Source organism: Cinclus cinclus, chromosome 5 (assembly GCF_963662255.1).
Source record: "Cinclus cinclus chromosome 5, bCinCin1.1, whole genome shotgun sequence".
Classification (NCBI taxonomy): Eukaryota; Metazoa; Chordata; class Aves; order Passeriformes; family Cinclidae; genus Cinclus; species Cinclus cinclus.
This window is the reverse complement of record NC_085050.1, coordinates 72,278,034-72,294,284: the sequence shown is the minus strand read 5'-3', so window position 1 is coordinate 72,294,284 and position 16,251 is coordinate 72,278,034.

Here is a 16,251-nt window from a genome sequence, read left to right as displayed (position 1 = left end):
TCTTCAGAAGAAGAAATAAGAGTATGTTTGGTACATCTCATTCCTCACTTGCAGATAAGTGTTCAAGTTGTATAATTTACGAGTTAGAGTGGTGATTTTAATGGCTTTAAGGTATTTCATGGGAGACCAGGAATCTGGAAAAAAAAAAAAAAAAGAGTTCTCCACAAGGTTTCACTTCTGACTAAGTCTTCTTCACTGTCTGACTAAGTCTGCTGGTGGGGCAGGATTGAGTGGAGTAGGAATAACTGTGATCAGACTGAAGATAGGAAGAGCACAGAGAGGAAAAGTGCAAGATAAGGGACCAACTTTCAAGGCTGGAGGGGAAGAGCTTGCTAATGGTTCTTGGAAATGGTGTATGGAGGATTCCTCCCAGAGGGCTGCAGGGGAAAAGCAGGAACTAACCTGTATGCCAGGCACTCCTGCACTATTCCCGTTTACTCCATTTGCAGCGTTTTTAATTTATTATTATCAAATCTTTAACTCCTCTCTTTTCTTAAATGGGTGAGAAATGGGGTTACGTGGCAGAGAGGAGTTTTCATACCCAGCTGTGAGAAGAATTGATCTATGAATGTCTTCTAGGCATCCAGCCTGAAAGACAGGAGGGTTTGTTTTTTTGTTTTTTTTTCTTCTTCCCTTTGTGATGTGAAGGCAAAAAATAAACCCCACAGCCTACCTTGGGTGAAATGCTTGGGATTTTGCTGCAGAAATTCATTTAAGTCAAAAATATATCTGTGTTATAAATAATTTAGATCATAAATGATTCAGACTTTTTATGTTTGGTGGAGAGTGGAACAGAACTGCAAAACTGTGAGTTTGGGAGTTTATTAATAATTCCTAACTTGAACACGTAGAAGTCACCCTCTGTTTCTTTCCATATTTATACAGGTTAATTCCTTACACTTTAACATCAATTTTCTTTTTCTCCTTTTCTAAGCTAGTGCAGCAATCTGTTCCAGCAGGGAAGTCCAGTTGGGATTTAATATTTCCTGAAGGAGTTAACAACAGAATTTTTGCCACTTAATTCAGAAGTCAGGAATGGAGAGAATGGCCTTCTTTTTACAAAAGAAGCTTGGATTCTCAAGTCTACCAGTTTGTGTATTTTTCCCTTTAAGTACATGTGACAATTGCTGCTGCTGCCTTTCCCCATCCAGCTGTTGAGTTTTACCAGCCCAAGGATTGCACCCCTTAGCAGCTTCTGTTTGACCTCTAGGAGTTTCCCACACTGACTTTTTCCTTGCTTTTTCCCCAGTAAGTACATTTTATTTAGAAATTCAGGATGATACTGTAAAATTCTTAACCTTGGAGCTCTCCTTTGTTGTTGCTGATGTTTCTGTCTCCCCGGACTGAGTGTTTTGAAATAACATCATTACATTACCATCCATCTGCCTGGAGCAGAACCCAGCATTGATTCTGCTCTTTGTGACCCAGCACGGGGCTGAATCTGAAATTATTTTTAGCACTCATATTTTTACCTCTCTTCCACGAGTTGCAGACTGTGCATGGCAGCAGCAGGACTGGTTTTAGTGGAACATGTGCCTGATACTCCAGGACCTGCTGGTTTTCAGTAGCCAGTGGCCCCCACCGAGCACAGTATCCCACTCACACCTGATGCTGCTGCCCCACTGTCCATTCCACCTGTCCCTGCAGTGTGGAGAAGCCTTTTTACACTTGTTTTTGCACCTTTGGTTAATGTGTGTTTGACTGTCCTCATCCTACCATCACCTGGAGCAAACCTGTTCTGCCTGGTTTATTTTACACAGCTAGTACTTTTGTTTTGAGGGGTTTTTACCCTAAGACGTTCACTGTACCCTAGCTTAAGTCAGACTTCAAGGCATCCTTGAAAGTCAGCAGCTAAGTCAGGTAAGTAGATTATTTTTTTCTAGAGAGGCTCTAAGTCACATTTAAAATTTACTTTCTGGTAGATGACAAAGGCACTTGGCTGCCCAGGTCCCTGAAAACATAGGTCAGCCTCATAATTGCTTTCTTAACGGTACCAGGGTGTCTAATGATCCCAGGCAGGATTAAATCATGGGAATAATCCTGCACAGTGCTGGAAAAATAATTAGATCAGCTATGCTTGGGTGACTTTGAGATTGCCTGAGTGAGGCAGTAATGCTGTTATCTTAACCTACAAGGGATGGGTCTACTGTGGGTGGTGTAAGGAAGTTGCCAGTTCCCAGGGGGCTTGGCAGCACACAAGTTTCCCTTAGTTTACAGCAGAGCCAGGCCAGCTCTTGCATTCATTCCTGCCTTTGCCAGGGCTGGTGCTGACAGCATACTTGGCACTCAGAGCTGTCACCCAAATCACACCAGTGCTGGCAAAACCGGGAGAAAATGAAGCAGGAGAAGCTGGGAAAGTTTTGCTGGCTGTTGCCAAGGTGACTGGTTTTGTGCTGGACAAACACCACTGTGCTTTTCTCGCCTTGTGGCATTTTGAGTGGAAGCAAACAAAATTTCTGAAGAGGCAAAACAAGTGGGAGAGGGGTGAAGGGAAGGGGCCAGCTCTGGCACATGGGAGTGAGTTGTGTCTCTCTGGGCAGAGGGGCTACCTTGGGTCTCTGTCCCCTGGCCCTGTGCACCCCTTGGAGGCAGCTGGGTGCCAGGAATGCTGTTTCCAAATGTTTCCTCCCAGTGTGCTATCCTGGTGATTTGTGTGAAAGAAAGCACTTGGAATGCAGTGAGGAGTCTGATGGGAAACGCCTTCCAGTGTGATGTGATTTAATTAAGGCCGTTTATACCCCTTTTACCATTCTAGGCTAGAGCAGGGACTTGAGCTCCCATCATACTTAGGGTTTTTGGGGTTTTTTACTCTTTTTCCAGACTTTTCATTCCCTCTGTGGTGTTACTACCCTGGCTAAGCTGACAACTCCTCGAGTCCTGTGCTCTGTCTAATCCTTGCTCTGACGGCCTGGGAAGGCTGGGGGCGAGGGTGAGAGCCCCAGGAGGAGTCCATGGGACAGGGAGGCTTCTGCCTGGGCTGGGCTGAGGGCTCTCCGGGGACCAGCAGAGGGCAAAGCTGCTCCAGCTGGCTGGGCCGGAGGCACAAACAGTGCCGGGGACAGCTGGCCTATCCCGTAGATGAAGCTGAGCACTTTGATTTTGGGCAGGAAGAATGGTTCATTTCTCCTACCCCCTGAATGGGGGCAGATAGGGTTCAATACCGTTTTTTCCTCCGGGCCTTAGGCAATTTTCTTCCTTGTTTTGGTTTATTTTCCCCCACCTTGGCTGGTGCTTCTCTTTCCCCTGTTTGTTACACACCGAAACATTCTACAGCTTTTTTGTCACCTGGTGCTTTATATACTCTTGGTTCAGTGAGTATTTTGGGAGTAGAGCCACTCTCTCAGATCTTGCCCATCATATCTGGTTCCTTGACAGATAAATTCTTGCAAGGTTTAGCCTAGAAAGCTTTTTCCATGTGTACAAATACAGAGTGTACTTGACCTGTTGGTTCAGGCCTGTGTATGCACCAAAATAATTTTTGATGCAAAAGCAGAACTGTAGAAAAAACAGTCAGCATCTCGAAAAAAATAAAGCAAAATAGAATTAATTTCCCTTTCCTTAGTGGTTCACACAGTCTTCATTTTCCTTTACTTCATACAGTCTTCCTTTTAAGCCTATTCCTTCTCTCTTTGCCCCTGGCTGCCAGGATTAAAGGTGAACCCCTTTCCCTCCAACTGTCATCCTTTCCCACCAGCATGCCTGGAACTCTCCAGCTCAGATCCACATCCTTTTGCCACGTTCTTACACTGATGGAAAAAGCAGAACAACACAATTACAGTCAAGGCAAAATACTGGAAATTGCTTGGGTGCTGCAACATGCAGGCTGTGGAGCCTAACTGGATTTAGGCTGCAGATCTAGATGTGTTCCTACAGCCACCTCTTTCCCTCAGAACAACTATATATAGGTACAGCTGCAGCAGACAGCAGTCATCCACAGCTTCCAGCAGGGAGACACACACAGAGCCACTTTGCAGCTTTTAAACCTGAATTTGGCACCACATCCCCTGTTCCAGGTGCCCTGATTACAGCTCCTGTGCCCTGTGTTATATCCCAGTTGTTGCCCAAGTGTTTTCCCATGGGCATGTAGCTTGTAGCTTGGTTGGAATCTTGCCTTTAGGGAAACCTGAGTGTGTCTCACTCTTTTAAATGCCTAGTGCCTTGTTCTGTTGGTTGGGAACTTCATAATTAAGAACAAAATTAATGTGAGTATATATGTGTGTGTGTGTGTGTGTGCAATTTATTTTGTTGTGCAAAAGCAAAAATTTTAAGGGAAATTCACATGGATTAAAGCAACTGGTAGCTGAGTGGTGGATGCAGAAGACGGAGCCCTTCCTTGGGGACCTTCCTGAGGAATTTTTGTTGGAAAGCTGTGGCTGAAGCTTTCACAATGTGGATGTATGGCTGTGAGAGCTAATTCTAAGTGTGGCTCTCCATATGGAGATGATAACTTGTCCTTTGGGTATGAGGTGGCACTTGATGGGGGGAAATGGAGGTATTCCTGCTGAAGCTGGTGGTGGGTGAGGCAGGGACAAGGGGAGCATTTGTGTAAACTGTTCTGCTGGCTTCATGCACTGGACAGCGTGCCCAGAAAATGTTCTCTCTCGTCTCTCCCAGTGGGAAGGCTGCTGGGTGGCAGACAGTGTGCCCTGCTGGGTGGGCAGATCTTCATCAACCTGTCTCACCACAGTGATTCTGATTTTGGCCTTTCCAGATCTCCATGCCTGCCTCAGCCAGAGAGGCCCTGATCCACATTCAAAGGGTAAATTTTAAACCATTTTTTTCCCTGGTGTCTCAGCACTGTCTGGCTTTAGCTGTGATGGGGATGAGAAGTGACAAGGTGCCACAGAGGAGCTGTTCTCTTGGGGTTTGCATCATGCCTAAAGCCTGACTGGAAATGTCCTGAGAGGAGCTGACCCACCACACCCCTCCAACAACAAGTTTGACCAAGCAGCTCTGCTTCCCGATGAAATGGACTTGCCAGTTTTTTGGCCTTCTCTCTCCTAGCATGCCATGATGTTTCCTGAGAGGCAGGACAGACCTTTCTGAAGCGGGCTGCACGTGTGGCCGTGGATCCTGACAATCTGACTGATAATCTTGGCCCCAGCAAGCTGACTCCATGGTGTGACTGCAGTGAGTATCCCTTGGGAACACCCAGTGTCTGCTGTGGAAAAGGCAAGGAGCAATTATGTCACAGAGATGTTATTTTTCAGTGACATGGCTCTGCTGTTGATGCTTGCAGAACAGCTCAAAGGGATCTCTCAGACTAAGTGGACATGTCAGATTTGTTGCTGTGGCCAAATACAGATATTTCTGATTATTATGGCTATTAAATAATTACATGAACAAATAGCAATCCAAGAAGCATATTTGACAAAAATCTAGTGAGAGCAAATATTCGCTTAGAGTTTTTTGGTCTGATTTTTTAAACGCAGCAATTCAAGAAGCCTTTTCACGCAGCACAAGAGCCTCTTCTGCTATTTCAAAGGTTAGCACAGAAAGTCAATGCACAGAAATACAGATACAGCTTCTAAAATGTATCTTCTGTGTAACACCAAATCAAAATGGGGATCTTAACATTTGGACAGGACAAGACAAAAACTAAAGCCAGTCTGTGTGGCTTTCAATATCAAAGTACACAGCCCAGCATAATGTGACACTAATGTATGCGGTAGCATGGGCAGCTTGAGGCCCATCAGGTCCATCTGATGAGGTTCTGCCACCATCCCATCTGTTTTGTATTCATCTGTCACTGAGACTCGGAGCCACTGGAGAGGAAAAAGAACTGGCAATGTCACACTGTGGTTTTTCAGCATCATTACAAGCAGTGTGGGAATTGCTGGGCGTTGTTTCCTGGTGCTTGTCAGGGGCATACAAATGCTATGTGGGGGAAAACCCACTCAAGCTATAAATGCCACTCCATCCTAGGAGCAAACACTGTTGTTATCCATCAGGATCTAGCTATCCATCTAGCTTTTCTAGACCAAAAGCTATGGTTATGTCTCCTCCTGAGCTAGAGGAGATTAGGGCTGTTGGGCTTGGTGTGCCAGCTTCCCCTGCCACAGTCTGAATCCTGTACAGCACAACCACTGGAGGAAGAGTGTACGGTGGGGACTCCCTTGGCTGCAGTGTGCTGGTATCACTCCATGCTCTTGTCTTCAAGCAAATTAGATGAAGATTTGGCTATCAGCAGATGGTCAAATGAGGAACGAACGTGTCAGAGCAGCCATATACCCAGTGGGACTGAGGTTTCCTTGAACTCAGCACACATCTCCAGCAGTTGGCACTTGGAAGATGGAAAAACAAAAAGGGGAAAACAGATGATGAAAGTTCCCTGAAATAGCCCCTGAGCCTCTGGAGGGCCAAGTACATCTTTTAGCTCCTGCTTTTATTATCCCTTCTAGTAGGCTCTTTTCCAGTCCTTACAGAAGAGTAAATGCTTTTTCTGTGTATTCCCCGCGGGCTGCCCTACTTTACATCATCACCTTGGAGATGGAAAACACAGTCCTCTGCGGAATCTGCTTGTCACGATTCCTAATTTCCTTGATCAGAGGTGAGGAAGCAAAGCCCAGAGCCTGCTGCAATCCCTGGGCAGCCCCAGTTCAGCGCTGCGTGATGGGGGCTCCAGCTCTGGGAGGTGCTCACACCCGGCACAGAGGAATATTTCGGACATTCCTCGCAGGTCCTGGCACTGCTCGCGGCTCCGACCCCTCTGTGTGGCGCCTTTGTTCTCCGGCAGTTTCCATGGTGCTCCGCTTTGTGTGCAGACCTGTCTGCAGGCAGCACTCCTCTCCATCAAGCCGCACCCGCTGATTTCCCGAGGCGGCGCATCGTGCCGTGCTGCAGAGCTGCCAGGCATCAGCCACACCGACATCCTGCAGCCCGGCTGGCTGGCAAACCTTTGGGAAGTAGCGATTGGTGGTTTCTAACCGAATTTGAGTGATTGTAAATGAGAATTCATCTTAGCTTTTTGCCTGTCGCGTTTAGCAAAAACAGAGGAGGGCCCTTACCCCAAGGGATTGTTGCTGTGAAATGTAAAAAAAAAAAAAAAAAACAAAAACAAAACAAAAAAAAACACAAAAAAAAAACCAAAAAAACAAACACAATAGAGGCAATACAAGAAGGAGCAGCCATGCTGCTTGCTGCAGCACTCGAATTTTATCTTCATCTGGGGCGGAGTGACAGCTGATGATCTGTAAATGAACCACACAGCCTCGTTCCCCTCACACAGAGATGGACGAGGGTGAGGTGGAAGTCCTTTATCTGTTATATCGCTGTTAATTCTCTGCTAGCTGTTCTGATACCGGCGCGCTGACCGCCCCGAACGGCGAACGGCGGCAGCAGGGAGGAACTCCTGGTCCTTTTTTCAGATGCAGAGTCAGGAGGCTGAGTAACCTGGCCCCTGGTACTTATTCCCAGGGATATTATCCCTCGGGAAACCCCGAGCCTTGAACTTGCTCACAGGATCGCAGTAAAATGCTTAGAGCCTGATACTAGGAATATCTCAGCGAGAAAAACAGTTCCGTGCATCTTGCAGCCTGTTCATCCAAAAGGAACTGGAGTGTAAAATCACTGCCCAAGTGGAAAAGTAGGTGAAAGGGTACAGCTGTGGCCAAGGGGGATTCTAACTCCAGGCACAGGAGAGAGTGCTTTCAGTGGTGGGAACAACGCTGGAGGTCTGCTAGGGAATGAAATTTAACCCAGGACCTGCAGATATCAAGGAGAAATGGGACAATATTAGAGTTAATATCGAAATATAGAAACTATCTCCTCAAGTACACAAGGGTACCTTAGAAAGAGATGTCCTCATCACTAAAACTCAGTTCGTGGAGTAGAAAAATGGTTTTCTTCCTTAAGGTGAAGCTTGTACTGTGTGTTAGGATAGAGCTGACTGCTCCCCAAAGCTGGACGTGGAAATGAATGGTTCTTAAGTAATGGCAGATGTTTTCAAGAATGCCTAGGAAACTTCAATGCCCAGTTACGTAGGAATTGGTTGGACTTGGACAACCAACCTTAGGCAGTCCTGAGAATCACAGCCACCTCTGCACTGCAACTAATTTGCAGTCAGATTTTTTTCCTTCTGCTTCCCTTTGCACTCCTCTCCCTGTGCCATCAACAGCTCCCACTGGCACAGAGCTATGGCTGAAGCCAGAGCTAAGGAGCCTGGTTTGGAAACATGGCATTCCAGCAGCCTTGGTGGGCACAGGAGACCAGATCATCTGTCCCTGCTGAGGCCATTCAGAACCAGAGCTGGATTTTTTTCCTACCAGGTACCTCCCTCTCACTTTTGGCCCATTTTTGTACCTCTGATGTGAGAGCACTAAGCCAGGTCAGTGGTGGGAAAGGTGGTTTTGTTGGGAATGGTAGATACCACAGGAAGCCTTTCTTGACTCTAATAACTTCCTAGGAGCCCCTGGGGAGTTTTATTATGTCCTTGATTTCTTTCCCAGCAGCTCCATTCTTAGACTGGATTGTACTGGAGCGCACAGGTAAGGCAAGCCATTCACCTGGCAAATGTTTGGGACATAAGAAAGGACCAAAAAAGCCTGATTATTTCAGAATTAAGTGGTAAAATAGGTCTGGAAGAAACCAGAAGGGAAACCCAGTTCTGAGTGTGAGCAGGAACAGTATTCCAGGCTTCCCTGGGAGACATGCTCCAACAAAATCTTTAAACACAGGCATGTGGTCATGGCCAGAATATTGCTTTCCTCTCACCAGGGACTTGGTTTTCCACTAGCTCCCTCTGCTCCACCCTTTTTGATAGCGGAGTCTCCAATTCCCGTCACCCATTATCAGTTGTTACTGCTTCTCAGCCTTCCTTGTCATCCAGATCCATCCAATCTGTCTGTGGCCCTGGAGTTCCTGAGCTACCTTGCCAGCCTGAAACATGCTGGAGATGTGCTGGTACTTCGCAGGAATGAACCTGTTGGTTGTGCACAAGGCAGGATCTGAGGAGGAGATGTGCCCTTGTGTGACAGAGGTGACTTGGACACATATGGACATACCAGGAGATGGAGTGTGGTAACAGAAGTAAGGCAAGTAAGCAGGTGAAACCTTTCTTTTGTATGCTTTTGGAAAAAATGTCCTCTGCACTTGCAGTGTTCCACAAGTGAGGAATAACCCGTGCTTTCCATTCACACAGCCGGTGGCTGCTGTTCAGCAAAAGACATGCCAGGTGTTAGAAAACGCTGCCAAGGCGTCAGCAGGGAATGGATGGAGGGACCTGGAACTGGAGGTGGGGCTTAAAGGTATTGGCTAAATCCCGACGCAAACGCGACTAAGTAGTTGTTAAATTAATTAGCAGGAGTAAATTTAGCATCTCCCTAATACGCTGGAAATCATGGTGACTTTGGAGCGTGTGCTTCCCCGGGCTAGTTTTAGCTGATGGCACTGGGATGCGGGAGGGCTGATGTGATGATGGGCTGGGACAGGGCATCCATACGACTTCTGCAGAGGAATAAATGTTGATTAACAGCTTTCCAACACCTCGTGCTAAAGAGCAAACTATTTTTGGAAAGGAACTTGAGTGAAGCAGCAAATTCATTCTCTGCTGAATAAGGGGATAATTCGTTTTAATAGCAGATCGCTCTGTTAAGGAGACAGGGATTTTGGTGAGGATTTGTGACACGGTGCCACATGCAAATGTGAGCGAGTGAAGGTTTCCTTGGGCAGAAAGGGAGTCAAGGGTGTAGTGAGCTCCCGTGGTTGAAATTTGGAGATAAATTAGTGTCATTAGTCATTGGAACCACTTGCCTAGGAATGGAATGAATTTATCTTAACTTCATTACTTTAAGTCGCTTTCCTGGTGTGTATGTTGTAGTTTCACCAGCTGTTTGGAGTTTGTTTTCCAGGGAAGCTGTATTCCCAGAAATTCTTGTCGTATGTGGGAGATCAGGCTCTCTGATTATGGGGTTCCCCCTGGCCTTAAAAGAAAAAAATGTAGGCAGCAGGGATGAATTCTCCCTCGTTCTATATCCTCCCAGGTAATGTCCAAAAGGCACTCGGGGATTTAAAACCCCGTGAGCAGAGGGCTGAGATATGAGGACAATCACAGCTGAGGATACCCGCCTTTCTCTACAACCCCGAGCCGCGGGTTTATCCCTGTGTTTTGACACTTGAAGGGGGAAGGTGCAACAACACTACGCTGTCATTTAAAACGAAAGCCCCCGCGGGTCCAGCCCGCCTGGGGCGTGTGCGGATGTGCAGGAGCTGTGTGTGTGTGTGTGTGTGAGCGGAGGTGTGATAGCGGGTGGGGTGTACCGAGGGTGTGTGTGTGTGGGTGGGTGTGTGTGTGTGTGTCGGGGGTGGGGGGGACGACGAGGCGGATCCTCCGCCCGCGCCGCCCGCCGGCAGCCGCCGATGTGTCCGTGAGCTCATCCACTGGGAGCGCGGCCGCTGCCTCCCGCACCCCCCGCACCCCCCCCACCCACCGGCCCGCCCTGCAGCGGCCGCCCTCGCCACGCCAAGGTCACCCGAGGGTCCCCGGCATGGTGGCGGCCGTGGGGGGCTGAGAGGAGGCGGGCGGCGGCGGCGGGAAGGAGCCGAAGATGGCTTCGCCCGCGCCCCCCGCGCCGGGAGGCGGCCCCTCGCCCCCCGCCGGCCCGCCTCGCCTTCGCCAGGTGGGTGCTTCCCCGGGGCGGGGGGCGGCATCCCCCGAGCGGAGAGGAGCGGGGAGGACAGGACAGGAGAGGAGACGGGAGTTGGGGACGGAGCCCGCGGGATGCGGAGGCGCGGGAGGCAGGGATGCGAGCGGGCCCGCCAGTGCATCGGCAGTTTAGAGATGGGCAGGTGGACGGTGGAGCGAGGGATAGCTTCTGTTCTATTCAGTACAGAAACCCCTTCCGTAACAAACCCGCAAATCCCGTTCCTCTCCCGAGCACCTGCGCAGGTGTGCCCGCACCTTCACACGCAGAGGGGAGCGCAGGCTCCCCTGTTACACGCGTGTGTAACTTCACAGTGGTGCGGTGCGGTGCGTGTCGTGCTGCATCGCCGCCGTGGCAGCGCGGCTCCAAAGGCATGAATAAAATCTTAATCAACGTAATGCAGCAGTTTCCGAGAGGCTGCTCCTGCTGCATGCAGCGCTTTTCCGCTCGCATCTCTCCCCGCGCAAGGCGGGAGCTCTGTTCTTAGCGGCTGCTGCTGCTGCATTAATTTACATTTGGAATGGGGAAGTTGGTCGCGGGAGTTGTTTGACGTTCTTGACCCGGCTGGGTCGGTGGGGCCGAGCTCATGTTGGGTGTCTGCGGGGTTCGTTCCGTGAGCCCTTGGTGCCTCCTGAAAATGGGAGAGGCAGAAATGGAGGGATGCGGTGCCCGTGCGTTCAGTTTGCGTGTTTCTGCTAAGGCCGTGATGTTACAGCGGTTATTAATAAAGAAAATAAGGTTAATAGAGGAAAAGCTGTTGTAAAGGAGGCTTCCCAGTGAGTAATCAGATTAGTGTAGTATGTATGTACTCAAACATAAATCCAAATATAAATCCTATCCTACTCTCTCTTTTTTTTTTTTTTTTTTCCCCTCCCTCCCATTTTCACTGATGGCAGCGTTGATGAGGAAATCTCAGGGATCTGGAGTTGGGGCAGACATCTGAGAGTTTGGGGGAATATTTAAACTTGTCAGTCCCTTGCACGAATATTTAAACTTGTCAGTCCCTTACATGCCGGAAGTTTGGGCTGGGCAGATCCAGCAAAAAGGCCTTTGTGTGGGTTTGCTAATGACCCTGGCTGAAAATGACATGAGAACAGCTGCTCCTCGACCCAAGTATTTTCGCACTTCCTGTTCTGTTCCCCACTGGAGACAGAAGAAAAATGAATTTTAGTCCTGAAGTTTGGTTGTAGGAGGGCGAATGACCAGCAAGGATCTCTCCAGTTTATTGCAGCCTGTAGTAGGAGTGATCAGCAGCGTAGGTGAGAAGAGTTGAGGATGGAAAAGAAGTTCCAGGTAGGGGAAGAAAGAGTTGGGGATGAGGACCCCAAGTGCTGGGGATCCTCATTCAAACTGGCTTCTCTTTGCTGTTTGCTTTGCCCTTAGTCTCTGTGCTTGCTGAGACCAGGTAAGCAATATCCTTCAAGTCCTTGAGAGACAACTCCTTTTCTATGATCCTCCTTGTTTCAGACCTTTGATTTGCACCTCAGCAGATGGGTAACACAAGGTTACCAATTATTTACCGCTGCACATCCAGCAGCAAACCCAGACTGCTGAGTTCTCCGGAGCGTTCTGAATTGACTTCTCACGGGGTTATTCATTTTACATGAGAAAGAAACGAGTATCCTGAATTAGTAGGCAGAAATTACTCATTAAAAAATTGACTACTATGGTTGTTTTACTGTCTTCCTCTGCATTTTGTCCACTCTAGAATTATTTTTAATTGCATTTAGAAGGGAATGACTCATGGGTCATGTTTCTCTGAACTATGGCGGGGGTCTAGTCTGGTGTTTGTTTATTTATTTATTTATTTATTTATTTATTTATTTGAATTTTTGCTGTCCTTCGATAAGACATCATACACAGAGCTTATTGGGTGACCTTCACAGGAGTGGGGAACTCCGTGGATAAATTCCCAAAGCAGCTTCAGACCAAGGTAAAGCACACAGCTCTGGCAGAAAGTCAGTCTGTTTTCCTGTAGATCACTACTGGCCTCCCACTTCACCAAGCATTTCTTGCATCCTTAGGAGGGGAGAAGAGTACAAACAAAAGTGAAATGAACATGTCTGTCCGAAACTGTTATACTGCCTTTTGTTATCACATTGCACTTGCTGTGATAGTGCTGAATGAAAATTGATATTGGCAACATGCTCAATTCCCATTACATGGGTGCCTTTGGGAGATCCTTGAGGTTAGTCCTGGCTTGTGGCCTGAGGGCAAGACTCACTGAAGAAGCTGTTTGAAACAAATTTGTATTTGTGGAGTTTTTACTATGTCTTTCAGTTTATCTAAGATATGTTTAAATGTGTCCTTTATTTGAAATATATAGTGAGGGCACTTGCAGAACCTAGGGTCATGTTTACATCTGTGAACCTGTTTTAGTAAGAACTACATGTTACCTGGAACACCTGTGTTGTTACATTGAAATTTGGCTTAAGGTACTGCAGTCAAGATACCAGTGACATTTGTTATACCAAGCTGTTGTAAACTGCACGATGGCAAGCCTTGTATTTGGAATAGGATGGAGGTTGTTTCTCTTAGCAGTAGTCAAGTGAATTATTTCCACTGTTTTTAGTTTTAGCTGTCAGTGCAGCGTTTCTCAAAAAGAAATTTAAGCACTTCTCACAATAAAAAATATACTCAGTTGGATAAAATTTGCAAACCAAATAGTGTCTTGCATAGGACCATGGTAATACTTAGGTAATGCTCTCCCACTGCACCTCTGAGCGTGCAAGAAAAAATTAATGATCCTAATCCATTATCTGGTATGGAAAGAAAGTGTGCAGGAGTGTCTTCCACAGTAATTTAACTGATCTCAGGTAAAGTTCCTTATCATCAAGCAACATACAGCACTCACATGGTAATTGTCCTGCTGTCATGCTCTGTTGATCCCCTATAAATCCCTTTATTCCATCTAGTTTTCTTTTGGTAAGACAACTGCCTGTAAAATGATGCCTGGATGTCCTCCTTTTCCTATTCCAGCTTTTTTTTTTCATGTGGAAATGCAGAACAGAACTCCTGGCATGCTGCTTCTCCAGGGATGTTTGCGTGGCAAAAGTGCCCTGTATTGCAAATCCATCCAATTAATCTCAAATCCTACAGTTTTCCAGCCTGTCAGCTGATATGAACTCTCAATAGATGTGTGTTAGTCAGTCTGAAGTCTTGTCCTAGAGCTTGACTCAAATCTCTTCTTCAATTAATGTGGGACTACAGGAGTCAGTTTTCTTATTTTTATTTTTATTTTTTTTTCTCAAGGAGTTTCTCTGTAACTCTGCTGGATTTTACTTCTTTTATACTCTCTTTGATATTTTTTTTTCCCCTTTAAGGCTTTTATCCCACTGCACACTTAGAGGTTGTTCACACCACAGTGACTGTTCATATGTTACTGTTGTGCTTTGCTCCTGCCTTTTCTAATCCACTGCTCAGGTTTTTCCCTACTGCGGGATGTACTTTGTCCCCTACTAACAGCTGGCAAGACTTGAGGATATTTTAAGCTTCTCTTTCATGGGTTATTTAGGCCGATGCCTCTCCCAGCCTGTCTTTGCTTTGGACAGCATGTTGCTCACCTCCACGTCTTTGCTGGTGCTGATTCTGGCTGCATCTGAAAAATTTGGTTTTGTTTGAAATCCAGATTTTCAAGGTTTCTTTGAACTTTAATTTGATTTAAGCTTGTTTTTTTTTTTTTTTATTTTACCTGCTGCTAAAGAAGATTTGTAAAGATTTAGGTGTGATTTTTTGGGAACTAGAATGGCTGAAAAAATCAGCCTAGTGAGGCACTCACTTAGGAGCATGGCACTGGGTAAAGCCAACATCCATCAAACTGAACATTTCTGTTCCACTGAGCTCTGTCTCCCATATCAAAGGGAAAAGGGTGCTACAAAATATCTTCCCACTGAATTGAAATGATGAAATATAATACATAATGAACCTGCTGCATAATAGATGTAGCCTAATGTAGGAAAAAGTAATTACAGTTAGGGCATAAATGACTAGATGAGCTGAGATGGCACATAAAAATTACTGTGCTACAGTGTTACTTGGGTTGCAAACCCAAGCACCAAGAAAGTATAAACTAATAGAATTAAGGCAGGTGAAGATTTACCATTTCCATGCAAATCCCTTTGGTGTTAGTTTTCAGCTCTAACCCACAGTGGAAAGGAAGAATGAAAAGTTTTTAATCCATATTCCAATTAGGTCTTAAAAAAAAAAAAAAATGGAAAAGCAAAATGAGGAAGGCAGAAAGAAAAGCAGGTTCCAGGTGGGCATTAAAGGGGTTTGCGGGCTAAGTTAATTTCATTAGTAGTTTCAGCTGTCCTGCTGATTTTTTGCAATATGGGAGTAGCCAGCGCAGGTGGGAAGGGAAACAGGGCGGCTCCTGCAATGACTGTCGGAGTTGGTAAAAGGAGAAATGGAAGTTCCCTGTGTCTCCCAGGGGCTCGGAGTGAATTTCCCCACCTGGCGCTGTCCGGGCAGGAGCTCCTGGCCCCTGAGGGCGGAAAGTTCCAGAGGCGGGCGCGGCCTGGAGGGACTGCAGGGCTCCTGCCCCTGGGACACCCGGTAGGACCTTGCTGAACGCTCGGTTTTCATACCTGTTTTTATTAGGGATGCTTAGGGAGCAGGGTTCAAGTGAGGGTTGTGATTCAGCGCTGGTTTGTGTGTCAGTTGTATTTTTTTTATTTAGTTATTTATGTCTTTATTTATTTATTTATTCCCCCCCCCCCCCCACCCCCATCCAGCTTGAGAGATGCTGCGATGTGGAGTTGGTTTGCAGGCGTGTTGTTTTATGTGGATTGTTGGGTTGTTTGGGTTCTCTTATTTCTTTCTGATATTCTGTGTATGTGGATTTCATTTTTCAAGTATTTTTCATTTATTTGTTTTTTTCTTCTTTTTTTTCCCATTTTTCTTACTTTTGTTGTTTCTCTATGTCCTTTCTGCTTTCCCTCCCTTTTCCTTTCCAACCCCCACCTTTTCACTTCCCTTACAACATTTATTCTTGATGACATTGTTGGAGGATGACTTTTGGCTGTTGATATTCAGATTTTGTACTTTATAGACCAAAACTTTACAGTTTCTTAGACCAAGTCCCAGTTGGGGATGCCCCTTGCCTCAAGGGCCCTGCCCACCATTTTGGGGGGGGGGGGCCTGCCCGCCCGCCCGCCATTTTATGTGGGGCGGGGGGGCCTTCCCGCCTTTTTTTTTTTTTTTTTTTTTTGGTGTGGGACAGGAGGGCCCTTCCCGCCATTTTTTTGTGTGGTCGAGGGGGCTTCCCGCCTTTTTTTTCTGTGGGGAAGGGGCTGTCTGCCGTCAGGTTGCGGTGCCCGCCCTGTTGTGGGAGGTGTAGTGAGGTTGTAGCCACCTTTTTCTGAGTGGAGAGCACTGGGATGGCAGAGCAAACAAATAGCACAGGTTGCTTTGGTAAAAAGGCAGAGACTGCTCACCTCCTGCGCTAGAGGATTTGCTCATAAAGCTGTTAAATACTGAAAGGGAAGTGCTTCTTCTGAGCAAGTAAGAAGCCTGAAAACATAGGAAAATGCCGACATTGTCCCTCAAAACACCTTGTGAGCTTTTCCATGCTGATCACTACATATGTCTGCTGGAAACACAGCTTGCTGCT